The sequence below is a fragment of the Mytilus californianus genome, unplaced genomic scaffold (assembly GCF_021869535.1).
Source record: "Mytilus californianus isolate M0D057914Y unplaced genomic scaffold, xbMytCali1.0.p SCAF_3, whole genome shotgun sequence".
Lineage (NCBI taxonomy): Eukaryota > Metazoa > Mollusca > Bivalvia > Mytilida > Mytilidae > Mytilus > Mytilus californianus.
In genome coordinates this window covers 51,184,379-51,207,683 of record NW_026262679.1, presented here as the reverse complement: position 1 = coordinate 51,207,683, position 23,305 = coordinate 51,184,379, and the positions used below count along the sequence as shown (strand labels likewise).

The 23,305-nt window shown below is 29.4% G+C and overlaps 2 long non-coding RNA genes across 2 annotated transcripts; both read left to right on the top strand.

Annotated features, from left to right (window-relative positions):
* Positions 1-1,361: 1,361 nt before the first annotated feature.
* LOC127734828 (uncharacterized) lies at positions 1,362-22,726 on the top strand. The gene is made up of 10 exons (XR_007997786.1): positions 1,362-1,448; positions 1,756-1,831; positions 6,171-6,240; positions 6,729-6,796; positions 7,094-7,162; positions 11,490-11,558; positions 11,856-11,930; positions 12,233-12,312; positions 12,976-13,051; positions 18,627-22,726. It is a non-coding gene; the product is annotated as an uncharacterized LOC127734828 (long non-coding RNA).
* LOC127734830 (uncharacterized) lies at positions 14,196-16,704 on the top strand. The gene is made up of 7 exons (XR_007997788.1): positions 14,196-14,270; positions 14,578-14,653; positions 14,962-15,031; positions 15,520-15,587; positions 15,885-15,953; positions 16,251-16,325; positions 16,628-16,704. It is a non-coding gene; the product is annotated as an uncharacterized LOC127734830 (long non-coding RNA).
* Positions 22,727-23,305: the final 579 nt, after the last annotated feature.

Sequence of the window (23,305 nt, the reverse complement as noted above, 5' to 3'; positions counted from 1 at the left end):
TTACTGTAATAAGTTAAGTAATTGTAAATATTCTAGTCTCCAATTTAGGATTTGACATAAAACATGCATCACATTAATTTCTGAATTGATTGCAACATCAAATATTCCCTATTTAAAGCTGATACTAATTTACAATTTTTGTTTTTGTTACAGATAACGCCTAAATATGTTACACTCTTCGACAATGAAAATGGTTTCATTGTAGATAGCACATTAGGATTAGTCACATGTAAGTATTTATTCATTACAATTTTTTTATTTAAACTAGGTTTATAAGCTCACCTGGCCCACAGGGCCAAGTGAGCTTTTCTCATCACTTGGCGTCCGTCGTCGTCCGTTAACTTTTACAAAAATCTCCTCTGAAACTACTGGGCCAAATTTAACCAAACTTGGCAACAATCATCACTAGGGTATCTAGTTTTAAAAATGTGTCCGATGACCCCGCCTGCCAACCAAGATGGCCGACATGGCTAAAAATAGAAAATAGGGGTAAAATGCAGTTTTTGGCTTATATCTCTGAAACTAAAGCATTTAGAGCAAATCTGACTATGGGTAAATATGTTCATCAGGTTATGATCTATCTGCCCTGAAATTTTCAGATGAATCAGACAACCCTTTGTTGGGTTGCTGCCCCTGAATTAGTAATTTTAAGGAAATTTTGCAGTTTTTTGTTATCTTGAATATTATTATAGATGGAGATAAACTGTAAACAGCCATTATGTTCAGCAAAGTCAGATCTACAAAGAAGTCAACATGACCAATATGGTCAATTGACCCCATAAGGAGTTATTGCCCTTTAAAGTCAAATTTAACAATTATTCGTAAATTTTTGTAATCTTTTACAAAAATCTTCTCTCCTGAAACAACTGAGACAAATTTAACCAAACTTGGCCACAATCATCACTAGGGTATCTAGTTTAATAAATGTGTCCGATGACCCTGCCTGCCAACCAACATGTCAGACATGGCTAAAAATAGAACTTTGGGGGAAAATGCAGTTTTTGACTTGTATCTCTGAAACTAAAGCAAATGTATAACGGTTGCATTATTTCATGCATCAATTGTAAATAAAAATATCAGGTGAGCGACACAGGCTCCTTGGAGCCTCTAGTATTTGTTAGGCATTAAAATCAGTTTTCACTGAAACAACAGATTGAAGCTTTATAACAAATTGGTCTAAAATTTCTTTTATTCCTATTTATATCCTAATGAAGTATATTTTAATAAGAATGTATAGTTATTGTAAATATACGTCTCCAATTTAGGATTTGACATAAAACATGCATCACATTAATTTCTGAATTGATTGCAACAGCAAATAGCTTTGATTTTAAAGCTGAAACTAATTTAAAATGTTTGTTTTTGTTACAGATTCTGCCTAAATATGTAAGACTCCTTTACCATGAAAGATGCTTCCATTGCAGATAGCACATTAGGATTAGTCACATGTAGGTTTTTATTCATAACAATTGTTCTTAAAACTATGTTTATATTTGTTAGGTAATAAAAATCAGTTTTTCCTGGAACAACAGCTTGAAATTTTATTACAAATTGGTCCTACATTACATTTATTGAAATATTCACTGTAATGAGATATATTTTAATAAGAATGTATAGTGATTGTAACAATTTTTGTCTCCAATTAAGGATTTGACATTACAACATGCATCACATTAATTTCAGAATTGATTGCAACAGCAAAAAGTCTGGATTAAAAGCTGAAATTAATGTTTATTTTTTTTGTTTTCATTACAGATACACCCTAAATATGTAAGACTCCTATACCATGAAAGATGCTTCCATTGCAGATGCACATTAGGATAAATCACATGTAGGTATTTGGTCATTACAATTTTCCTTCAAACTATATTTATATTTGTTAGGTAATAAAAATCAGTTTTTTCCTGAAATAACAGATTGAAGCTTTATAACAAATTGGTCTAAAATTTCTTTCATTCAAATTTATACTCTTAATGCTGAATATTTTAATAAGAACGTATAGTAATTGTAATTATATACTTTTCTCTATTTTGGGATTTAACATAAAACATGCATCACATTATTTTCTGAATTGATTGCAACAGCAAAGAGTCTGGATTTAAAGCGTAAACTAATTAATAATTTTTGTTTTTGTTACAGATTATACAGCCTTAATATGTAACACTCCTATACCATGAAAGATGCTTTCACACATTAGGATGTTGCACATGTAGGTATTTGGTCATTACATATGTTCTTAAAACTATGTTTATGTTTGTTAGGTAATAAAAATCCGTTTTTTCCTGAACAGTTTGACAAAAAGATGCTTTATGTTAAAATGGGTCTCGTAAAAGCAGACCTCTGCAGAGAGCAAACTTTAGATTTTGATATAACATTGATGAATTTAATGGGCGCTAATCTCGTAAAAGCAGATCCCCCAGCAGAGCTGATTACATAGTATGATAACTTGTGTTTATGGTAAAATGTATTTAGTTTTTTTGTCTGGCTCTATTTCATTATCAACCAATTTGAAACTTTATTACAAATTGGTCTCAAAAAAATTTCTTCAAATTTATACTCTAATGAAATATATTCTTAATGGAATGTATAGTAATTATAAATATTCTTGTCCAACATGCAAAGATTAAATTCTGAAAAAATTGCAACAGCAAATAGTCTGTATTTAAAGCTGATATTAATTTATAGTTTTTGTTAAAGATACATCTAAATATGTTGCACTCCTAGACAGAGAAGATGGATTCATGGCAGATAGGAAGAGTCAACATGTAAGTATTTGGTCATTACAATTGTACTTAAAACTATGTTAATATTTGGAAGTCAATAAAAATCTGTTTTCACTGAAACAATAGCTTAAAATTTTATTACAGATTGGTCTAAAATATCTTTTATTCGAATTTCAAATGTGGTATATTTTAATAAGAATGAAAGAGTAATTGTAAATTAATTGTCCGTAATTTAAGATTTGACATAAAACATGAATCACATTAATTTTTAAATTTTTTGAACAGCCATTAAATATTCTCTAAAGCTGATGCTAATTAAAATTTTTTCTTTTGTAACAGATACAGCCCAGATATGTTCCACTCCTACCCAATGAATATGGTTTCATGGTAGATGCACATTAGGATGTTTAACATGTAGGTAGTCATTACAATTGTACTTTAGACTATGTTTATATGTGTTGGGTAATAAATATCAGTTTTCTCGGGAACAACAGCTTAAATAAAATATTATTTCAAATTAGTGTACATATTTCTTTTGTTCAAATTTATAATCTAGTGAAGTAAATTTTAACATGAATGCGTAGTAATTTTAAAGATTCTTGTGTCCAATTTAGGATTTGACATAAAATATGAGTGACATTTATTTTATAATTGTTGCAACAGCCAATAGTCTCTATTTGAAGCTGATACTAATTGATGATTTGGTTTTGTTATAGATACAGCCGAAATATGTTACACTCCTAGACAATGAAGATGGTTTCATGGTAGATTGATCACACATCTGGATACGTAGCATGTAGGTATTTGGTATTTTTAATTGTACTTTAAACTATGTTTATATGGTTTGCAGGTAACAAAAATAAGTTTTCCCTGGAAGCTTAAATTAGATTTGATAACAAATTGATTTAAAATTTCTTCAATTCAAATTTATACTCTTATGAAGATTATTTTAATGATAATGTATAGAAATTGTTTATATACTTGTCTTCAAATTAGGATTTTTCATCAAAAATGCATCATATTAATTTTGAATTAATTGCAACAACCAATATTCTCTATTTAAAGCTGATACTGATTTAGAGTTTTTGTTTTTGTTACAGATAGACTAGATATGTTACCCTCCTAGACAATGAAGATGCTTTCATGGTATACAGCACACGAAGATTTGTATCATGTAGGTATTTGGTCATTATAATTGTACTTTTAACTCTTTTTATATGTGTTGGGTAACAAAAATCAGTTTTCCCGTTGAACAACAGTTTAAAATTTTATTACAAATTTGTCGAACATTTCTTTTATTCAAATATTTACTGTAATAAGTTAAGTAATTGTAAATATTCTAGTCTCCAATTTAGGATTTGACATAAAACATGCATCACATTAATTTCTGAATTGATTGCAACATCAAATATTCCCTATTTAAAGCTGATACTAATTTACAATTTTTGTTTTTGTTACAGATAACGCCTAAATATGTTACACTCTTCGACAATGAAAATGGTTTCATTGTAGATAGCACATTAGGATTAGTCACATGTAAGTATTTATTCATTACAATTTTTTTATTTAAACTAGGTTTATAAGCTCACCTGGCCCACAGGGCCAAGTGAGCTTTTCTCATCACTTGGCGTCCGTCGTCGTCCGTTAACTTTTACAAAAATCTCCTCTGAAACTACTGGGCCAAATTTAACCAAACTTGGCAACAATCATCACTAGGGTATCTAGTTTTAAAAATGTGTCCGATGACCCCGCCTGCCAACCAAGATGGCCGACATGGCTATAAATAGAACATAGGGGTAAAATGCAGTTTTTGGCTTATATCTCTGAAACTAAAGCATTTAGAGCAAATCTGACTATGGGTAAAAATGTTCATCAGGTTAAGATCTATCTGCCCTGAAATTTTCAGATGAATCAGACAACCCTTTGTTGGGTTGCTGCCCCTGAATTAGTAATTTTAAGGAAATTTTGCAGCTTTTTGTTATCTTGAATATTATTATAGATGGAGATAAACTGTAAACAGCCATTATGTTCAGCAAAGTCAGATCTACAAAGAAGTCAACATGACCAATATGGTCAATTGACCCCGTAAGGAGTTATTGCCCTTTAAAGTCAAATTTAACAATTATTCGTAAATTTTTGTAATCTTTTACAAAAATCTTCTCTCCTGAAACAACTGAGACAAATTTAACCAAACTTGGCCACAATCATCACTAGGGTATCTAGTTTAATAAATGTGTCCGATGACCCTGCCTGCCAACCAACATGTCAGACATGGCTAAAAATAGAACTTTGGGGGGAAAATGCAGTTTTTGACTTGTATCTCTGAAACTAAAGCAAATGTATAACGGTTGCATTATTTCATGCATCAATTGTAAATAAAAATATCAGGTGAGCGACACAGGCTCCTTGGAGCCTCTAGTATTTGTTAGGCATTAAAATCAGTTTTCACTGAAACAACAGATTGAAGCTTTATAACAAATTAGTCTAAAATTTCTTTTATTCCTATTTATATCCTAATGAAGTATATTTTAATAAGAATGTATAGTTATTGTAAATATACGTCTCCAATTTAGGATTTGACATAAAACATGCATCACATTAATTTCTGAATTGATTGCAACAGCAAATAGCTTTGATTTTGAAGCTGAAACTAATTTAAAATGTTTGTTTTTGTTACAGATTCTGCCTAAATATGTAAGACTCCTTTACCATGAAAGATGCTTCCATTGCAGATAGCACATTAGGATTAGTCACAGGTAGGTTTTTATTCATAACAATTGTTCTTAAAACTATGTTTATATTTGTTAGGTAATAAAAATCAGTTTTTCCTGGAACAACAGCTTGAAATTTTATTACAAATTGGTCCTACATTACATTTATTGAAATATTCACTGTAATGAGATATATTTTAATAAGAATGTATAGTGATTGTAACAATTTTTGTCTCCAATTAAGGATTTGACATTACAACATGCATCACATTAATTTCTGAATTGATTGCAACAGCAAAAAGTCTGGATTAAAAGCTGAAATTAATGTTTATTTTTTTTGTTTTCATTACAGATACACCCTAAATATGATAGACTCCTATACCATGAAAGATGCTTCCATTGCAGATGCACATTAGGATAAATCACATGTAGGTATTTGGTCATTACAATTTTCCTTCAAACTATATTTATATTTGTTAGGTAATAAAAATCAGTTTTTTCCTGAAATAACAGATTGAAGCTTTATAACAAATTGGTCTAAAATTTCTTTCATTCAAATTTATACTCTTAATGCTGAATATTTTAATAAGAACGTATAGTAATTGTAATTATATACTTTTCTCTATTTTGGGATTTAACATAAAACATGCATCACATTATTTTCTGAATTGATTGCAACAGCAAAGAGTCTGGATTTAAAGCGTAAACTAATTAATAATTTTTGTTTTTGTTACAGATTATACAGCCTTAATATGTAACACTCCTATACCATGAAAGATGCTTTCACACATTAGGATGTTGCACATGTAGGTATTTGGTCATTACAATTGTTCTTAAAACTATGTTTATGTTTGTTAGGTAATAAAAATCCGTTTTTTCCTGAACAGTTTGACAAAAAGATGCTTTATGTTAAAATGGGTCTCGTAAAAGCAGACCTCTGCAGAGAGCAAACTTTAGATTTTGATATAACATTGATGAATTTAATGGGCGCTAATCTCGTAAAAGCAGATCCCCCAGCAGAGCTGATTACATAGTATGATAACTTGTGTTTATGGTAAAATGTATTTAGTTTTTTTGTCTGGCTCTATTTCATTATCAACCAATTTGAAACTTTATTACAAATTGGTCTGAAAAAAATTTCTTCAAATTTATACTCTAATGAAATATATTCTTAATGGAATGTATAGTAATTATAAATATTCTTGTCCAACATGCAAAGATTAAATTCTGAAAAAATTGCAACAGCAAATAGTCTGTATTTAAAGCTGATATTAATTTATAGTTTTTGTTAAAGATACATCTAAATATGTTGCACTCCTAGACAGAGAAGATGGATTCATGGCAGATAGGAAGAGTCAACATGTAAGTATTTGGTCATTACAATTGTACTTAAAACTATGTTAATATTTGGAAGTCAATAAAAATCTGTTTTCACCGAAACAATAGCTTAAAATTTTATTACAGATTGGTCTAAAATATCTTTTATTCGAATTTCAAATGTGGTATATTTTAATAAGAATGAAAGAGTAATTGTAAATTAATTGTCCGTAATTTAAGATTTGACATAAAACATGAATCACATTAATTTTTAAATTTTTTGAACAGCCATTAAATATTCTCTAAAGCTGATGCTAATTTAAATTTTTTCTTTTGTAACAGATACAGCCCAGATATGTTCCACTCCTACCCAATGAATATGGTTTCATGGTAGATAGGAAGAGTCAACATGTAAGTATTTGGTCATTACAATTGTACTTAAAACTCTGTTAATATTTGGAAGTCAATAAAAATCTGTTTTCACCGAAACAATAGCTTAAAATTTTATTACAGATTGGTCTAAAATATCTTTTATTCGAATTTCAAATGTGGTATATTTTAATAAGAATGAAAGAGTAATTGTAAATTAATTGTCCGTAATTTAAGATTTGACATAAAACATGAATCACATTAATTTTTAAATTTTTTGAACAGCCATTAAATATTCTCTAAAGCTGATGCTAATTTAAATTTTTTCTTTTGTAACAGATACAGCCCAGATATGTTCCACTCCTACCCAATGAATATGGTTTCATGGTAGATGCACATTAGGATGTTTAACATGTAGGTAGTCATTACAATTGTACTTTAGACTATGTTTATATGTGTTGGGTAATAAATATCAGTTTTCTCGGGAACAACAGCTTAAATAAAATATTATTTCAAATTAGTGTACATATTTCTTTTGTACAAATTTATAATCTAGTGAAGTAAATTTTAACATGAATGCGTAGTAATTTTAAATATTCTTGTGTCCAATTTAGGATTTGACATAAAATATGAGTGACATTTATTTTATAATTGTTGCAACAGCCAATAGTCTCTATTTGAAGCTGATACTAATTGATGATTTGGTTTTGTTATAGATACAGCCGAAATATGTTACACTCCTAGACAATGAAGATGGTTTCATGGTAGATTGATCACACATCTGGATACGTAGCATGTAGGTATTTGGTATTTTTAATTGTACTTTAAACTATGTTTATATGGTTTGCAGGTAACAAAAATAAGTTTTCCCTGGAAGCTTAAATTAGATTTGATAACAAATTGATTTAAAATTTCTTCAATTCAAATTTATACTCTTATGAAGATTATTTTAATGATAATGTATAGAAATTGTTTATATACTTGTCTTCAAATTAGGATTTTTCATCAAAAATGCATCATATTAATTTTGAATTAATTGCAACAACCAATATTCTCTATTTAAAGCTGATACTGATTGAGAGTTTTTGTTTTTGTTACAGATAGACTAGATATGTTACCCTCCTAGACAATGAAGATGCTTTCATGGTATACAGCACACGAAGATTTGTATCATGTAGGTATTTGGTCATTATAATTGTACTTTTAACTCTTTTTATATGTGTTGGGTAACAAAAATCAGTTTTCCCGTTGAACAACAGTTTAAAATTTTATTACAAATTTGTCGAACATTTCTTTTATTCAAATATTTACTGTAATAAGTTAAGTAATTGTAAATATTCTAGTCTCCAATTTAGGATTTGACATAAAACATGCATCACATTAATTTCTGAATTGATTGCAACATCAAATATTCCCTATTTAAAGCTGATACTAATTTACAATTTTTGTTTTTGTTACAGATAACGCCTAAATATGTTACACTCTTCGACAATGAAAATGGTTTCATTGTAGATAGCACATTAGGATTAGTCACATGTAAGTATTTATTCATTACAATTTTTTTATTTAAACTAGGTTTATAAGCTCACCTGGCCCACAGGGCCAAGTGAGCTTTTCTCATCACTTGGCGTCCGTCGTCGTCCGTTAACTTTTACAAAAATCTCCTCTGAAACTACTGGGCCAAATTTAACCAAACTTGGCAACAATCATCACTAGGGTATCTAGTTTTAAAAATGTGTCCGATGACCCCGCCTGCCAACCAAGATGGCCGACATGGCTAAAAATAGAACAAAGGGGTAAAATGCAGTTTTTGGCTTATATCTCTGAAACTAAAGCATTTAGAGCAAATCTGACTATGGGTAAAAATGTTCATCAGGTTAAGATCTATCTGCCCTGAAATTTTCAGATGAATCAGACAACCCTTTGTTGGGTTGCTGCCCCTGAATTAGTAATTTTAAGGAAATTTTGCAGTTTTTTGTTATCTTGAATATTATTATAGATGGAGATAAACTGTAAACAGCCATTATGTTCAGCAAAGTCAGATCTACAAAGAAGTCAACATGACCAATATGGTCAATTGACCCCGTAAGGAGTTATTGGCCTTTAAAGTCAAATTTAACAATTATTCGTAAATTTTTGTAATCTTTTACAAAAATCTTCTCTCCTGAAACAACTGAGACAAATTTAACCAAACTTGGCCACAATCATCACTAGGGTATCTAGTTTGATAAATGTGTCCGATGACCCTGCCTGCCAACCAACATGTCAGACATGGCTAAAAATAGAACTTTGGGGGAAAATGCAGTTTTTGACTTGTATCTCTGAAACTAAAGCAAATGTATAACGGTTGCATTATTTCATGCATCAATTGTAAATAAAAATATCAGGTGAGCGACACAGGCTCCTTGGAGCCTCTAGTATTTGTTAGGCATTAAAATCAGTTTTCACTGAAACAACAGATTGAAGCTTTATAACAAATTGGTCTAACATTTCTTTTATTCCTATTTATATCCTAATGAAGTATATTTTAATAAGAATGTATAGTTATTGTAAATATACGTCTCCAATTTAGGATTTGACATAAAACATGCATCACATTAATTTCTGAATTGATTGCAACAGCAAATAGCTTTGATTTTGAAGCTGAAACTAATTTAAAATATTTGTTTTTGTTACAGATTCTGCCTAAATATGTAAGACTCCTTTACCATGAAAGATGCTTCCATTGCAGATAGCACATTAGGATTAGTCACATGTAGGTTTTTATTCATAACAATTGTTCTTAAAACTATGTTTATATTTGTTAGGTAATAAAAATCAGTTTTTCCTGGAACAACAGCTTGAAATTTTATTACAAATTGGTCCTACATTACATTTATTGAAATATTCACTGTAATGAGATATATGTTAATGAGAATGTATAGTGATTGTAACAATTTTTGTCTCCAATTAAGGATTTGACATTACAACATGCATCACATTAATTTCTGAATTGATTGCAACAGCAAAAAGTCTGGATTAAAAGCTGAAATTAATGTTTATTTTTTTTGTTTTCATTACAGATACACCCTAAATATGATAGACTCCTATACCATGAAAGATGCTTCCATTGCAGATGCACATTAGGATAAATCACATGTAGGTATTTGGTCATTACAATTTTCCTTCAAACTATATTTATATTTGTTAGGTAATAAAAATCAGTTTTTTCCTGAAATAACAGATTGAAGCTTTATAACAAATTGGTCTAAAATTTCTTTCATTCAAATTTATACTCTTAATGCTGAATATTTTAATAAGAACGTATAGTAATTGTAATTATATACTTTTCTCTATTTTGGGATTTAACATAAAACATGCATCACATTATTTTCTGAATTGATTGCAACAGCAAAGAGTCTGGATTTAAAGCGTAAACTAATTAATAATTTTTGTTTTTGTTACAGATTATACAGCCTTAATATGTAACACTCCTATACCATGAAAGATGCTTTCACACATTAGGATGTTGCACATGTAGGTATTTGGTCATTACAATTGTTCTTAAAACTATGTTTATGTTTGTTAGGTAATAAAAATCCGTTTTTTCCTGAACAGTTTGACAAAAAGATGCTTTATGTTAAAATGGGTCTCGTAAAAGCAGACCTCTGCAGAGAGCAAACTTTAGATTTTGATATAACATTGATGAATTTAATGGGCGCTAATCTCGTAAAAGCAGATCCCCCAGCAGAGCTGATTACATAGTATGATAACTTGTGTTTATGGTAAAATGTATTTAGTTTTTTTGTCTGGCTCTATTTCATTATCAACCAATTTGAAACTTTATTACAAATTGGTCTGAAAAAAATTTCTTCAAATTTATACTCTAATGAAATATATTCTTAATGGAATGTATAGTAATTATGAATATTCTTGTCCAACATGCAAAGATTAAATTCTGAAAAAATTGCAACAGCAAATAGTCTGTATTTAAAGCTGATATTAATTTATAGTTTTTGTTAAAGATACATCTAAATATGTTGCACTCCTAGACAGAGAAGATGGATTCATGGCAGATAGGAAGAGTCAACATGTAAGTATTTGGTCATTACAATTGTACTTAAAACTATGTTAATATTTGGAAGTCAATAAAAATCTGTTTTCACCGAAACAATAGCTTAAAATTTTATTACAGATTGGTCTAAAATATCTTTTATTCGAATTTCAAATGTGGTATATTTTAATAAGAATGAAAGAGTAATTGTAAATTAATTGTCCGTAATTTAAGATTTGACATAAAACATGAATCACATTAATTTTTAAATTTTTTGAACAGCCATTAAATATTCTCTAAAGCTGATGCTAATTTAAATTTTTTCTTTTGTAACAGATACAGCCCAGATATGTTCCACTCCTACCCAATGAATATGGTTTCATGGTAGATAGGAAGAGTCAACATGTAAGTATTTGGTCATTACAATTGTACTTAAAACTCTGTTAATATTTGGAAGTCAATAAAAATCTGTTTTCACCGAAACAATAGCTTAAAATTTTATTACAGATTGGTCTAAAATATCTTTTATTCGAATTTCAAATGTGGTATATTTTAATAAGAATGAAAGAGTAATTGTAAATTAATTGTCCGTAATTTAAGATTTGACATAAAACATGAATCACATTAATTTTTAAATTTTTTGAACAGCCATTAAATATTCTCTAAAGCTGATGCTAATTTAAATTTTTTCTTTTGTAACAGATACAGCCCAGATATGTTCCACTCCTACCCAATGAATATGGTTTCATGGTAGATGCACATTAGGATGTTTAACATGTAGGTAGTCATTACAATTGTACTTTAGACTATGTTTATATGTGTTGGGTAATAAAAATCAGTTTTCTCGGGAACAACAGCTTAAATAAAATATTATTTCAAATTAGTGTACATATTTCTTTTGTACAAATTTATAATCTAGTGAAGTAAATTTTAACATGAATGCGTAGTAATTTTAAATATTCTTGTGTCCAATTTAGGATTTGACATAAAATATGAGTGACATTTATTTTATAATTGTTGCAACAGCCAATAGTCTCTATTTGAAGCTGATACTAATTGATGATTTGGTTTTGTTATAGATACAGCCGAAATATGTTACACTCCTAGACAATGAAGATGGTTTCATGGTAGATTGATCACACATCTGGATACGTAGCATGTAGGTATTTGGTATTTTTAATTGTACTTTAAACTATGTTTATATGGTTTGCAGGTAAAAAAATAAGTTTTCCCTGGAAGCTTAAATTAGATTTGATAACAAATTGATTTAAAATTTCTTCAATTCAAATTTATACTCTTATGAAGATTATTTTAATGATAATGTATAGAAATTGTTTATATACTTGTCTTCAAATTAGGATTTTTCATCAAAAATGCATCATATTAATTTTGAATTAATTGCAACAACCAATATTCTCTATTTAAAGCTGATACTGATTGAGAGTTTTTGTTTTTGTTACAGATAGACTAGATATGTTACCCTCCTAGACAATGAAGATGCTTTCATGGTATACAGCACACGAAGATTTGTATCATGTAGGTATTTGGTCATTATAATTGTACTTTTAACTCTTTTTATATGTGTTGGGTAACAAAAATCAGTTTTCCCGTTGAACAACAGTTTAAAATTTTATTACAAATTTGTCGAACATTTCTTTTATTCAAATATTTACTGTAATAAGTTAAGTAATTGTAAATATTCTAGTCTCCAATTTAGGATTTGACATAAAACATGCATCACATTAATTTCTGAATTGATTGCAACATCAAATATTCCCTATTTAAAGCTGATACTAATTTACAATTTTTGTTTTTGTTACAGATAACGCCTAAATATGTTACACTCTTCGACAATGAAAATGGTTTCATTGTAGATAGCACATTAGGATTAGTCACATGTAAGTATTTATTCATTACAATTTTTTTATTTAAACTAGGTTTATAAGCTCACTTGGCCCTGTGGGCCAAGTGAGCTTTTCTCATCACTTGGCGTCCGTCGTCGTCCGTTAACTTTTACAAAAATCTCCTCTGAAACTACTGGGCCAAATTTAACCAAACTTGGCAACAATCATCACTAGGGTATCTAGTTTTAAAAATGTGTCCGATGACCCCGCCTGCCAACCAAGATGGCCGACATGGCTAAAAATAGAACAAAGGGGTAAAATGCAGTTTTTGGCTTATATCTCTGAAACTAAAGCATTTAGAGCAAATCTGACTATGGGTAAAAATGTTCATCAGGTTAAGATCTATCTGCCCTGAAATTTTCAGATGAATCAGACAACCCTTTGTTGGGTTGCTGCCCCTGAATTAGTAATTTTAAGGAAATTTTGCAGTTTTTTGTTATCTTGAATATTATTATAGATGGAGATAAACTGTAAACAGCCATTATGTTCAGCAAAGTCAGATCTACAAAGAAGTCAACATGACCAATATGGTCAATTGACCCCATAAGGAGTTATTGCCCTTTAAAGTCAAATTTAACAATTATTCGTAAATTTTTGTAATCTTTTACAAAAATCTTCTCTCCTGAAACAACTGAGACAAATTTAACCAAACTTGGCCACAATCATCACTAGGGTATCTAGTTTAATAAATGTGTCCGATGACCCTGCATGCCAACCAACATGTCAGACATGGCTAAAAATAGAACTTTGGGGGAAAATGCAGTTTTTGACTTGTATCTCTGAAACTAAAGCAAATGTATAACGGTTGCATTATTTCATGCATCAATTGTAAATAAAAATATCAGGTGAGCGACACAGGCTCCTTGGAGCCTCTAGTATTTGTTAGGCATTAAAATCAGTTTTCACTGAAACAACAGATTGAAGCTTTATAACAAATTGGTCTAACATTTCTTTTATTCCTATTTATATCCTAATGAAGTATATTTTAATAAGAATGTATAGTTATTGTAAATATACGTCTCCAATTTAGGATTTGACATAAAACATGCATCACATTAATTTCTGAATTGATTGCAACAGCAAATAGCTTTGATTTTGAAGCTGAAACTAATTTAAAATATTTGTTTTTGTTACAGATTCTGCCTAAATATGTAAGACTCCTTTACCATGAAAGATGCTTCCATTGCAGATAGCACATTAGGATTAGTCACATGTAGGTTTTTATTCATAACAATTGTTCTTAAAACTATGTTTATATTTGTTAGGTAATAAAAATCAGTTTTTCCTGGAACAACAGCTTGAAATTTTATTACAAATTGGTCCTACATTACATTTATTGAAATATTCACTGTAATGAGATATATGTTAATAAGAATGTATAGTGATTGTAACAATTTTTGTCTCCAATTAAGGATTTGACATTACAACATGCATCACATTAATTTCTGAATTGATTGCAACAGCAAAAAGTCTGGATTAAAAGCTGAAATTAATGTTTATTTTTTTTGTTTTCATTACAGATACACCCTAAATATGATAGACTCCTATACCATGAAAGATGCTTCCATTGCAGATGCACATTAGGATAAATCACATGTAGGTATTTGGTCATTACAATTTTCCTTCAAACTATATTTATATTTGTTAGGTAATAAAAATCAGTTTTTTCCTGAAATAACAGATTGAAGCTTTATAACAAATTGGTCTAAAATTTCTTTCATTCAAATTTATACTCTTAATGCTGAATATTTTAATAAGAACGTATAGTAATTGTAATTATATACTTTTCTCTATTTTGGGATTTAACATAAAACATGCATCACATTATTTTCTGAATTGATTGCAACAGCAAAGAGTCTGGATTTAAAGTGTAAACTAATTAATAATTTTTGTTTTTGTTACAGATTATACAGCCTTAATATGTAACACTCCTATACCATGAAAGATGCTTTCACACATTAGGATGTTGCACATGTAGGTATTTGGTCATTACAATTGTTCTTAAAACTATGTTTATGTTTGTTAGGTAATAAAAATCCGTTTTTTCCTGAACAGTTTGACAAAAAGATGCTTTATGTTAAAATGGGTCTCGTAAAAGCAGACCTCTGCAGAGAGCAAACTTTAGATTTTGATATAACATTGATGAATTTAATGGGCGCTAATCTCGTAAAAGCAGATCCCCCAGCAGAGCTGATTACATAGTATGATAACTTGTGTTTATGGTAAAATGTATTTAGTTTTTTTGTCTGGCTCTATTTCATTATCAACCAATTTGAAACTTTATTACAAATTGGTCTCAAAAAAATTTCTTCAAATTTATACTCTAATGAAATATATTCTTAATGGAATGTATAGTAATTATAAATATTCTTGTCCAACATGCAAAGATTAAATTCTGAAAAAATTGCAACAGCAAATAGTCTGTATTTAAAGCTGATATTAATTTATAGTTTTTGTTAAAGATACATCTAAATATGTTGCACTCCTAGACAGAGAAGATGGATTCATGGCAGATAGGAAGAGTCAACATGTAAGTATTTGGTCATTACAATTGTACTTAAAACTATGTTAATATTTGGAAGTCAATAAAAATCTGTTTTCACCGAAACAATAGCTTAAAATTTTATTACAGATTGGTCTAAAATATCTTTTATTCGAATTTCAAATGTGGTATATTTTAATAAGAATGAAAGAGTAATTGTAAATTAATTGTCCGTAATTTAAGATTTGACATAAAACATGAATCACATTAATTTTTAAATTTTTTGAACAGCCATTAAATATTCTCTAAAGCTGATGCTAATTTAAATTTTTTCTTTTGTAACAGATACAGCCCAGATATGTTCCACTCCTACCCAATGAATATGGTTTCATGGTAGATAGGAAGAGTCAACATGTAAGTATTTGGTCATTACAATTGTACTTAAAACTCTGTTAATATTTGGAAGTCAATAAAAATCTGTTTTCACCGAAACAATAGCTTAAAATTTTATTACAGATTGGTCTAAAATATCTTTTATTCGAATTTCAAATGTGGTATATTTTAAAAAGAATGAAAGAGTAATTGTAAATTAATTGTCAGTAATTTAAGATTTGACATAAAACATGAATCACATTAATTTTTAAATTTTTTGAACAGCCATTAAATATTCTCTAAAGCTGATGCTAATTTAAATTTTTTCTTTTGTAACAGATACAGCCCAGATATGTTCCACTCCTACCCAATGAATATGGTTTCATGGTAGATGCACATTAGGATGTTTAACATGTAGGTAGTCATTACAATTGTACTTTAGACTATGTTTATATGTGTTGGGTAATAAATATCAGTTTTCTCGGGAACAACAGCTTAAATAAAATATTATTTCAAATTAGTGTACATATTTCTTTTGTTCAAATTTATAATCTAGTGAAGTAAATTTTAACATGAATGCGTAGTAATTTTAAATATTCTTGTGTCCAATTTAGGATTTGACATAAAATATGAGTGACATTTATTTTATAATTGTTGCAACAGCCAATAGTCTCTATTTGAAGCTGATACTAATTGATGATTTGGTTTTGTTATAGATACAGCCGAAATATGTTACACTCCTAGACAATGAAGATGGTTTCATGGTAGATTGATCACACATCTGGATACGTAGCATGTAGGTATTTGGTATTTTTAATTGTACTTTAAACTATGTTTATATGGTTTGCAGGTAACAAAAATAAGTTTTCCCTGGAAGCTTAAATTAGATTTGATAACAAATTGATTTAAAATTTCTTCAATTCAAATTTATACTCTTATGAAGATTTTTGTCGAGCCTTAGACTTTAGTCGAAAAAGCGAGACATAGCGATCCTACATTCCGTCGGCGTCGTCGTCATTGTCGTTGTCGTCGTCCACAAATATTCACTCTGTGGTTAAAGTTTTTGAAATTTTAATAACTTTCTTAAACTATCCTGGATTTCTACCAAACTTGGACAGAAGCTTGTTTGTGATCATAAGATAGTATCCAGAAGTAAATTTTGTAAAAATAAAATTCCTGTTTTTCCGTATTTTACTTGTAAATGGACTTAGTTTTTCTGCCAGGAAACAATACATTCACTCTGTGGTTAAAGTTTTTAAAATTTTAATAACTTTCTTAAACTATCCTGGATTTGTACATTACATGGACAGAAGCTTGTTTATGATCATAAGATAGTATCCAGAAGTAAATTTGTTAAAAAAAAAAATTTCTTTTTTCCGTATTTTACTTATAAATGGACTTAGTTTTTCTGCCAGGAAACAATACATTCACTCTGTGGTTAAAGTTTTTAAAATTTTAATAACTTTCTTAAACTATCCTGGATTTGTACCAAATTTTGGACAGAAGCTTGTTTATGATCAAAAGCTAGTATCTAGAAGGAAATTTTGTTAAAATTTGTACCTGTTTATCTGTATTTTACTTATAAATGGACTTAGTTTTTCTTCCAGTTAACATTAAATAAAGTTTTTAAAACATTTATTAGATTCATAAACTATCCTGGATTTATACCAAACTTTGACAGAAGCTTCTTACAATCAAAAGATAGTATCTAAAGGAATATTTTTATTGATTTTTTCCTCATTTTTGTTGAGCCTACAATTAACAGCAAAACCCATTAATTTTTACAATTAATTTATGTTTTACAATCACTATACATTCTTATTTTCTTATTAAAATATATCTCATTACAGTGAATATTTCAATAATTTTTGTTTTTGTTACAGATTATACAGCCTTAATATGTAACACTCCTATACCATGAAAGATGCTTTCACACATTAGGATGTTGCACATGTAGGTATTTGGTCATTACAATTGTTCTTAAAACTATGTTTATGTTTGTTAGGTAATAAAAATCCGTTTTTTCCTGAACAGTTTGACAAAAAGATGCTTTATGTTATAATGGGTCTCGTAAAAGCAGACCTCTGCAGAGAGCAAACTTTAGATTTTGATATAACATTGATGAATTTAATGGGCGCTAATCTCGTAAAAGCAGAGCTGATTACATAGTATGATAACTTGTGTTTATGATAAAATGTATTTAGTTTTTGTCGAGCCTGCGACTTTTGTCGCAGAAAGCTCGACATAGGGATAGTGATCCGGCGGCGGCGTTAGCTAACTTCTTAAAAGCTTTATATTTTAGAAGGTGGAAGGTCTGGATGCTTCATACTTTGTATATGGATACCTCATGTTACGAAATTTCTGTCAGTCACATGTCCAATGTCCTTGACCTCATTTTCATGGTTCAGTGACTACTTGAAAAAAAAGTTAAGATTGTACTTTAATTGTACTTTAGACTATGTTTATATGTGTTGGGTAATAAATATCAGTTTTCCCTGGAACAACAGCTTAAATAAAATTCTATTTCAAATTAGTGTACATATTTCTTTTGTTCAAATTTATAATCTAGTGAAGTAAATTTTCAAATATTTACTGTACTGAGGTGTATTTTTAATAAAAATATAAAGTAATTGTAAGTATACTAGTCTCCAATTTAGGATTTGACATAAAACATGCATCACATTAATTTCTGAATTGATTGGTTTTTTTTTACAGATGCAACTTATATGATGTTTCAGTAGTAGAAGGTGCAGCATGGCAGCAGAAGATGTTAAATTGAGAATCGTGAAGAGACAGTTTAATTCTTTAGAGAATAAATAAGATTATAGTTTATAGATGAAGATTATAAAAATCTTTAATGTTCAAAATATCAGATGAGAATTTGCCAAGTGCCCTCAATATGGCTACAATGATATAACAATCATAATTAAAAATGTATTGTAAACCTCTTTTTCAATATTCATATTAAAGAAAGTAGATTGTCAATTTAGATATTTACTTATTTACCTGAATTTTTTATTAAGTAATTTGGACAATATGACTTTATTTAGATTTTTTGAAATTCAAGTTCAAAATGTATATACATCAGATAGTTTTGGTTTGCCAGCAACTTCCATTGTATAGCCAAAAGATCAATTGTTGGTTGTAATTAAGGCCAGCTCTAAATAAGATCTTAAAATAGAAACTATCTTCAAATTTGACAAGTTACCATATCTACATATGAATAAATTAGAATAGTCTGTAAATATTCTGTATTTTCCTTTTTGCATCATCTTTTGAGTAACCAAATCAGAACACCCAGTTTGGTGAAATACTTTTTCCTGTTGTATCTATCATTGCTTTTGTAAGATAAAAACAAAAATGTATATGCAGTTTTGTTAAATATATATAAATTAAAAATTAAAAAAAAAATCAAATTCAAATTAACACAAACAAAATTGACTTTAACTTATGGTTTAGTTCATGCACCCTTTAATGTATATCTTAAAAGTTTTGTTGTGGACTAAGCAAATATCAAATTATCATTTCAGAAGTACATTTTGCTTGCATGGTATCATCTTCACTAACATTTAACATAGTGGGTTTCGGAGTTACTGAGGTAGTTCTTATTGAGGTGTTTCTTGTTTTTTTCTATGGAGGAATCAGTGGTTTCTATGTCTTCAGGATATGGTTTTGTCATTCAAAGGGAACTGTCAATGTAATTCTGAAATGATATACATTTGGTATTTTATTGTCATTGAAAAAGAAACAGTATCAGTGCATGAACATTTGAACTGTGAATATATAATATTTAAACTTTATAATTTATAATTTTTAAATCGATTTTGGAAAGTTATTGTATCAAAATTAAATTGTATTTGACACAGTTTGATGGATGGAAATTGAAAATTAGAAAAACTTGGAAAACAAAATTCCAAATATAAATTTCTGCTTCATTAAAACATTTGGTTAAATGGATCTGCAAAATCACTGATAGCTAACATGGTTAATCCACTTAATTAGATAGTGTCGTTAAGTATAGTCTAATGGATCCTGTTGATATCCTTTTAAAAGTATTAATGTATTATAAATTATATTCCTAAATCTAACATGTCAGACGCGAGAGACCCCCCCTTTGTTATAGAGGGATCGCCCTTGCATCAGTGTCTTACAAATTGTACTGTAATATACTGAACTATAGATTAGCTCAGTGGGTAGATGATAACAATGTACTGGTTGAGGAACAGAATGGTTTATGACAACTTTGTAGTACAATAGACCAATTATCTACTCTTACTAATTTGATAAATGTGAGAAAAACACTTCCTAAATTAATCTTTTGCGCCTTTATATTGATTTTAAAAAGGCTTACGACACTACACAGAGATATTTTATGGTATAAACTAGATAAAATTGGTGTTGCACAGACTTTTTGTTCTGCTATTAAGTCAATTTATACAAATGTTCTGTAAGAATAAACGATCATTTCACAGACTGGTTTGATGTAAACACTGGCTTGAAACAAGGATGTCCCTTGTCGCTCATTTTGTTCAACTTGTATATTAATGATTGAGTAACATTTCTTAAGTCCTTTGACTGCGGAATAGATATTGGTGATGAAAAACTGTATTTTATTATATGCTGATGATGTTATTATAGCAAACGATGAAAAAGAGCTACAACTTTTGGTAAATGCTTTTTCTACATGATTTGAAGACAATTGTATGACAATTAATACAAACAAGAGTAACATTGTACAATTTAGACCACCATCTATACCTAGATATGATGTAATTTTTAATTGTAATGGTCATACTATAAAGTCTTCTAGTAATGATACTTGGTCTCATTTTAAACAAGCATTTAGACTATAATATCACTGCAAAAGCCGTTGCATCTTCAGCAAATAGAACTTTAAGGATGGTAATAGCCAAGTGTAAACTTTAAGGGGGTGTCTGTTTCGATGTATTTGTAAAATTATATGAAAGTTTGGTTTGTCCTATAATAGAATATGAAAAGGTATATGGGGTGTAAAAAGATATTCTTGTATAAATTCCATACATAATGGGGCCTGTAGATTTTCTAGAAGTAGAAAAATATGCACCAAATGCTGCAGTTACTGGAGACTTGGGTATTATTGTATTATACGTTGATAATTTTATTTTAAATTGCATTTTGATTTGTCAATACACACGTTTTAAGGTGTAGGTCAGCACCTGACCCTGGAGACGGGATTGCGCACTTGGCATCCACTGACACAGGTTTCTAGAGCTTTTTGATCGATTATATCGTTTTTTATCTCTAGTTGTTCCTGGCCGGCCTTGACTGTCTATGAAGGGGTGCATTTAGTCAAAAGTTGGTTTTGGTGTATTTGGAAAATCATGGAAGTATTATATTTTACTTCCATGGGATAATATATACATAGGAATTGTATGATTTTGAATTATATATACATAATTTGTGAATATTTATAATACAATCTGGCGTCCATCGAGCATGACGGGCTGTCGGAAAACTAAGATTATGTTTGCATTGTTTATATTTGGCACAAGTATGTAGTTAATACCACCTATTTTTGATAAGCAGTGGAAAATTATCTGAACTGAATTCAAGTCATTTATCGTGTCCTGAAAATATGGACACAAATTATGTTGTTAAACTTTTAATGTCAAAATGCATTTCATTCACAGAAGTGCTTTTCTCAAATTTAGATGTGGTGTTGCTCCACTAAGGATTTAAACTGGGAAATATGAAAATTATTGTTTTAGCGTGGGCCATATATGTTATAGTTTCATTGAAGACGAAGCTTATGTTTTATTAAGATGTCCTCTTTATGAAGATTTTAGATGATAACCAAAAGTTAGTGTTTTTATTCTCAGATGTGTTATTCTCAGATGTAAATATGATACATGTGTGTTCCAAAACCTGTTATTTGAATTTAAAAAGGTGTTGAAATTTTATATATGGTAAATACATGTAGTACTTTATTTCATATTGTTTAATGTATTATATCTATGCATTTTAATAGTCTTATAATTCTGTATAGAATGGCTCATTTTATTTAGTATTGTTTTACAATGTATAAATATCGATTGTAATTGTCGAGAGAGGAGACAGTCATAAAACATTGAATTAATTGAATTGAGTTTGTTAGTATTACAATCAATATTTGTGTATGCCTCGCACAAAAATGTGCAAGCAGGGCCGTACTGGACATTTTCAGTTATCAAGGGTTTTTTTTTTTATAACAAACACAGAGATCTGGTATCCAGGAAATTAAAATGAATCAACAATACTTTCATGTATTTTGTACAATAATATTTTTTCTAATTACACCTTGCTCATGATGCAGATCTGTCTTCATCTAATACTATGATGATGTACTACAGTGGCATAAAAGTAGTTACGATAGGTTTAGGAAGTGTCATTTTGGTATTTATCATGATGCATTAGAATTAAATTTCCCCATGTTTCAAGGAATAACATTGAAAAATAATTTATAGCCAACACTTCTGGCCAGCAGTCTGTTTTGAATAATAAGGATTTCTTTAAAACTGTTCAAGTATACCTCCTTTGACAATCTTCCTAGCATTGGGTATTGGAATTTTTCAATTTTTTACCAACTACATTTTCAGTTTTTAGTTGGTTGTTCCATGTCGGCGGGGTCGTCGATGATAGAATTTTTGCCATTATTTGATATTTCACATAAAATACAAAGAGCATTTCATCAATTATAATTGCTACGATTTTCTTTATGTATTTATGCTTATCCATGTATGCATGTTTATTGTTTTAATGAAGATAAAATCCGATGTCCAGTTTATCGGCAATATGAATATATTATTTGTTTTGTTTAAGCCAAGGATTTGGAAAGATTCGTAAATGATTTTTTTTTTTTTTACAAAAACTATGTTACAGCTCATTAACCCCTTCCATGGTGATGCATATGTTCATCCATCCCTTTGTCCTGTCTCAAGTTTGCTTTCCACTCCGATTAGTTACAATTTGCCTAATGTCATGGACAACAATAAAATGTAGGTCAAGTTCGATTTTGTCTTAGTTACCTTTAGAGGTGTAATATTACCATTGTTTTCCCCCATTAGTCTTTGTTAAATTTGCACTCTTCTAAAAATTTATCTTTGTTCCAAATAAAGAAATACTTGGCTTTAATCAAGTTTTATTCTTTCTAGCTGTATGGCTACAGACAAAATTTCAAATAACATGTCATTGCATATACGATGATTACCATCGCTGGAAGTTCACCAATCAAATGTTCTCCCCTTTTTTCCTGTGTACAAGCTTTTGTAACCATGTAACCTCAAGATTCCTAAATAGTCTATAGAAACACCAAACTAGATGCTCTGACGATCCTGTGTCGCTCACCTGGTTCTACTTTGGTTGTGGAAATCATGTAA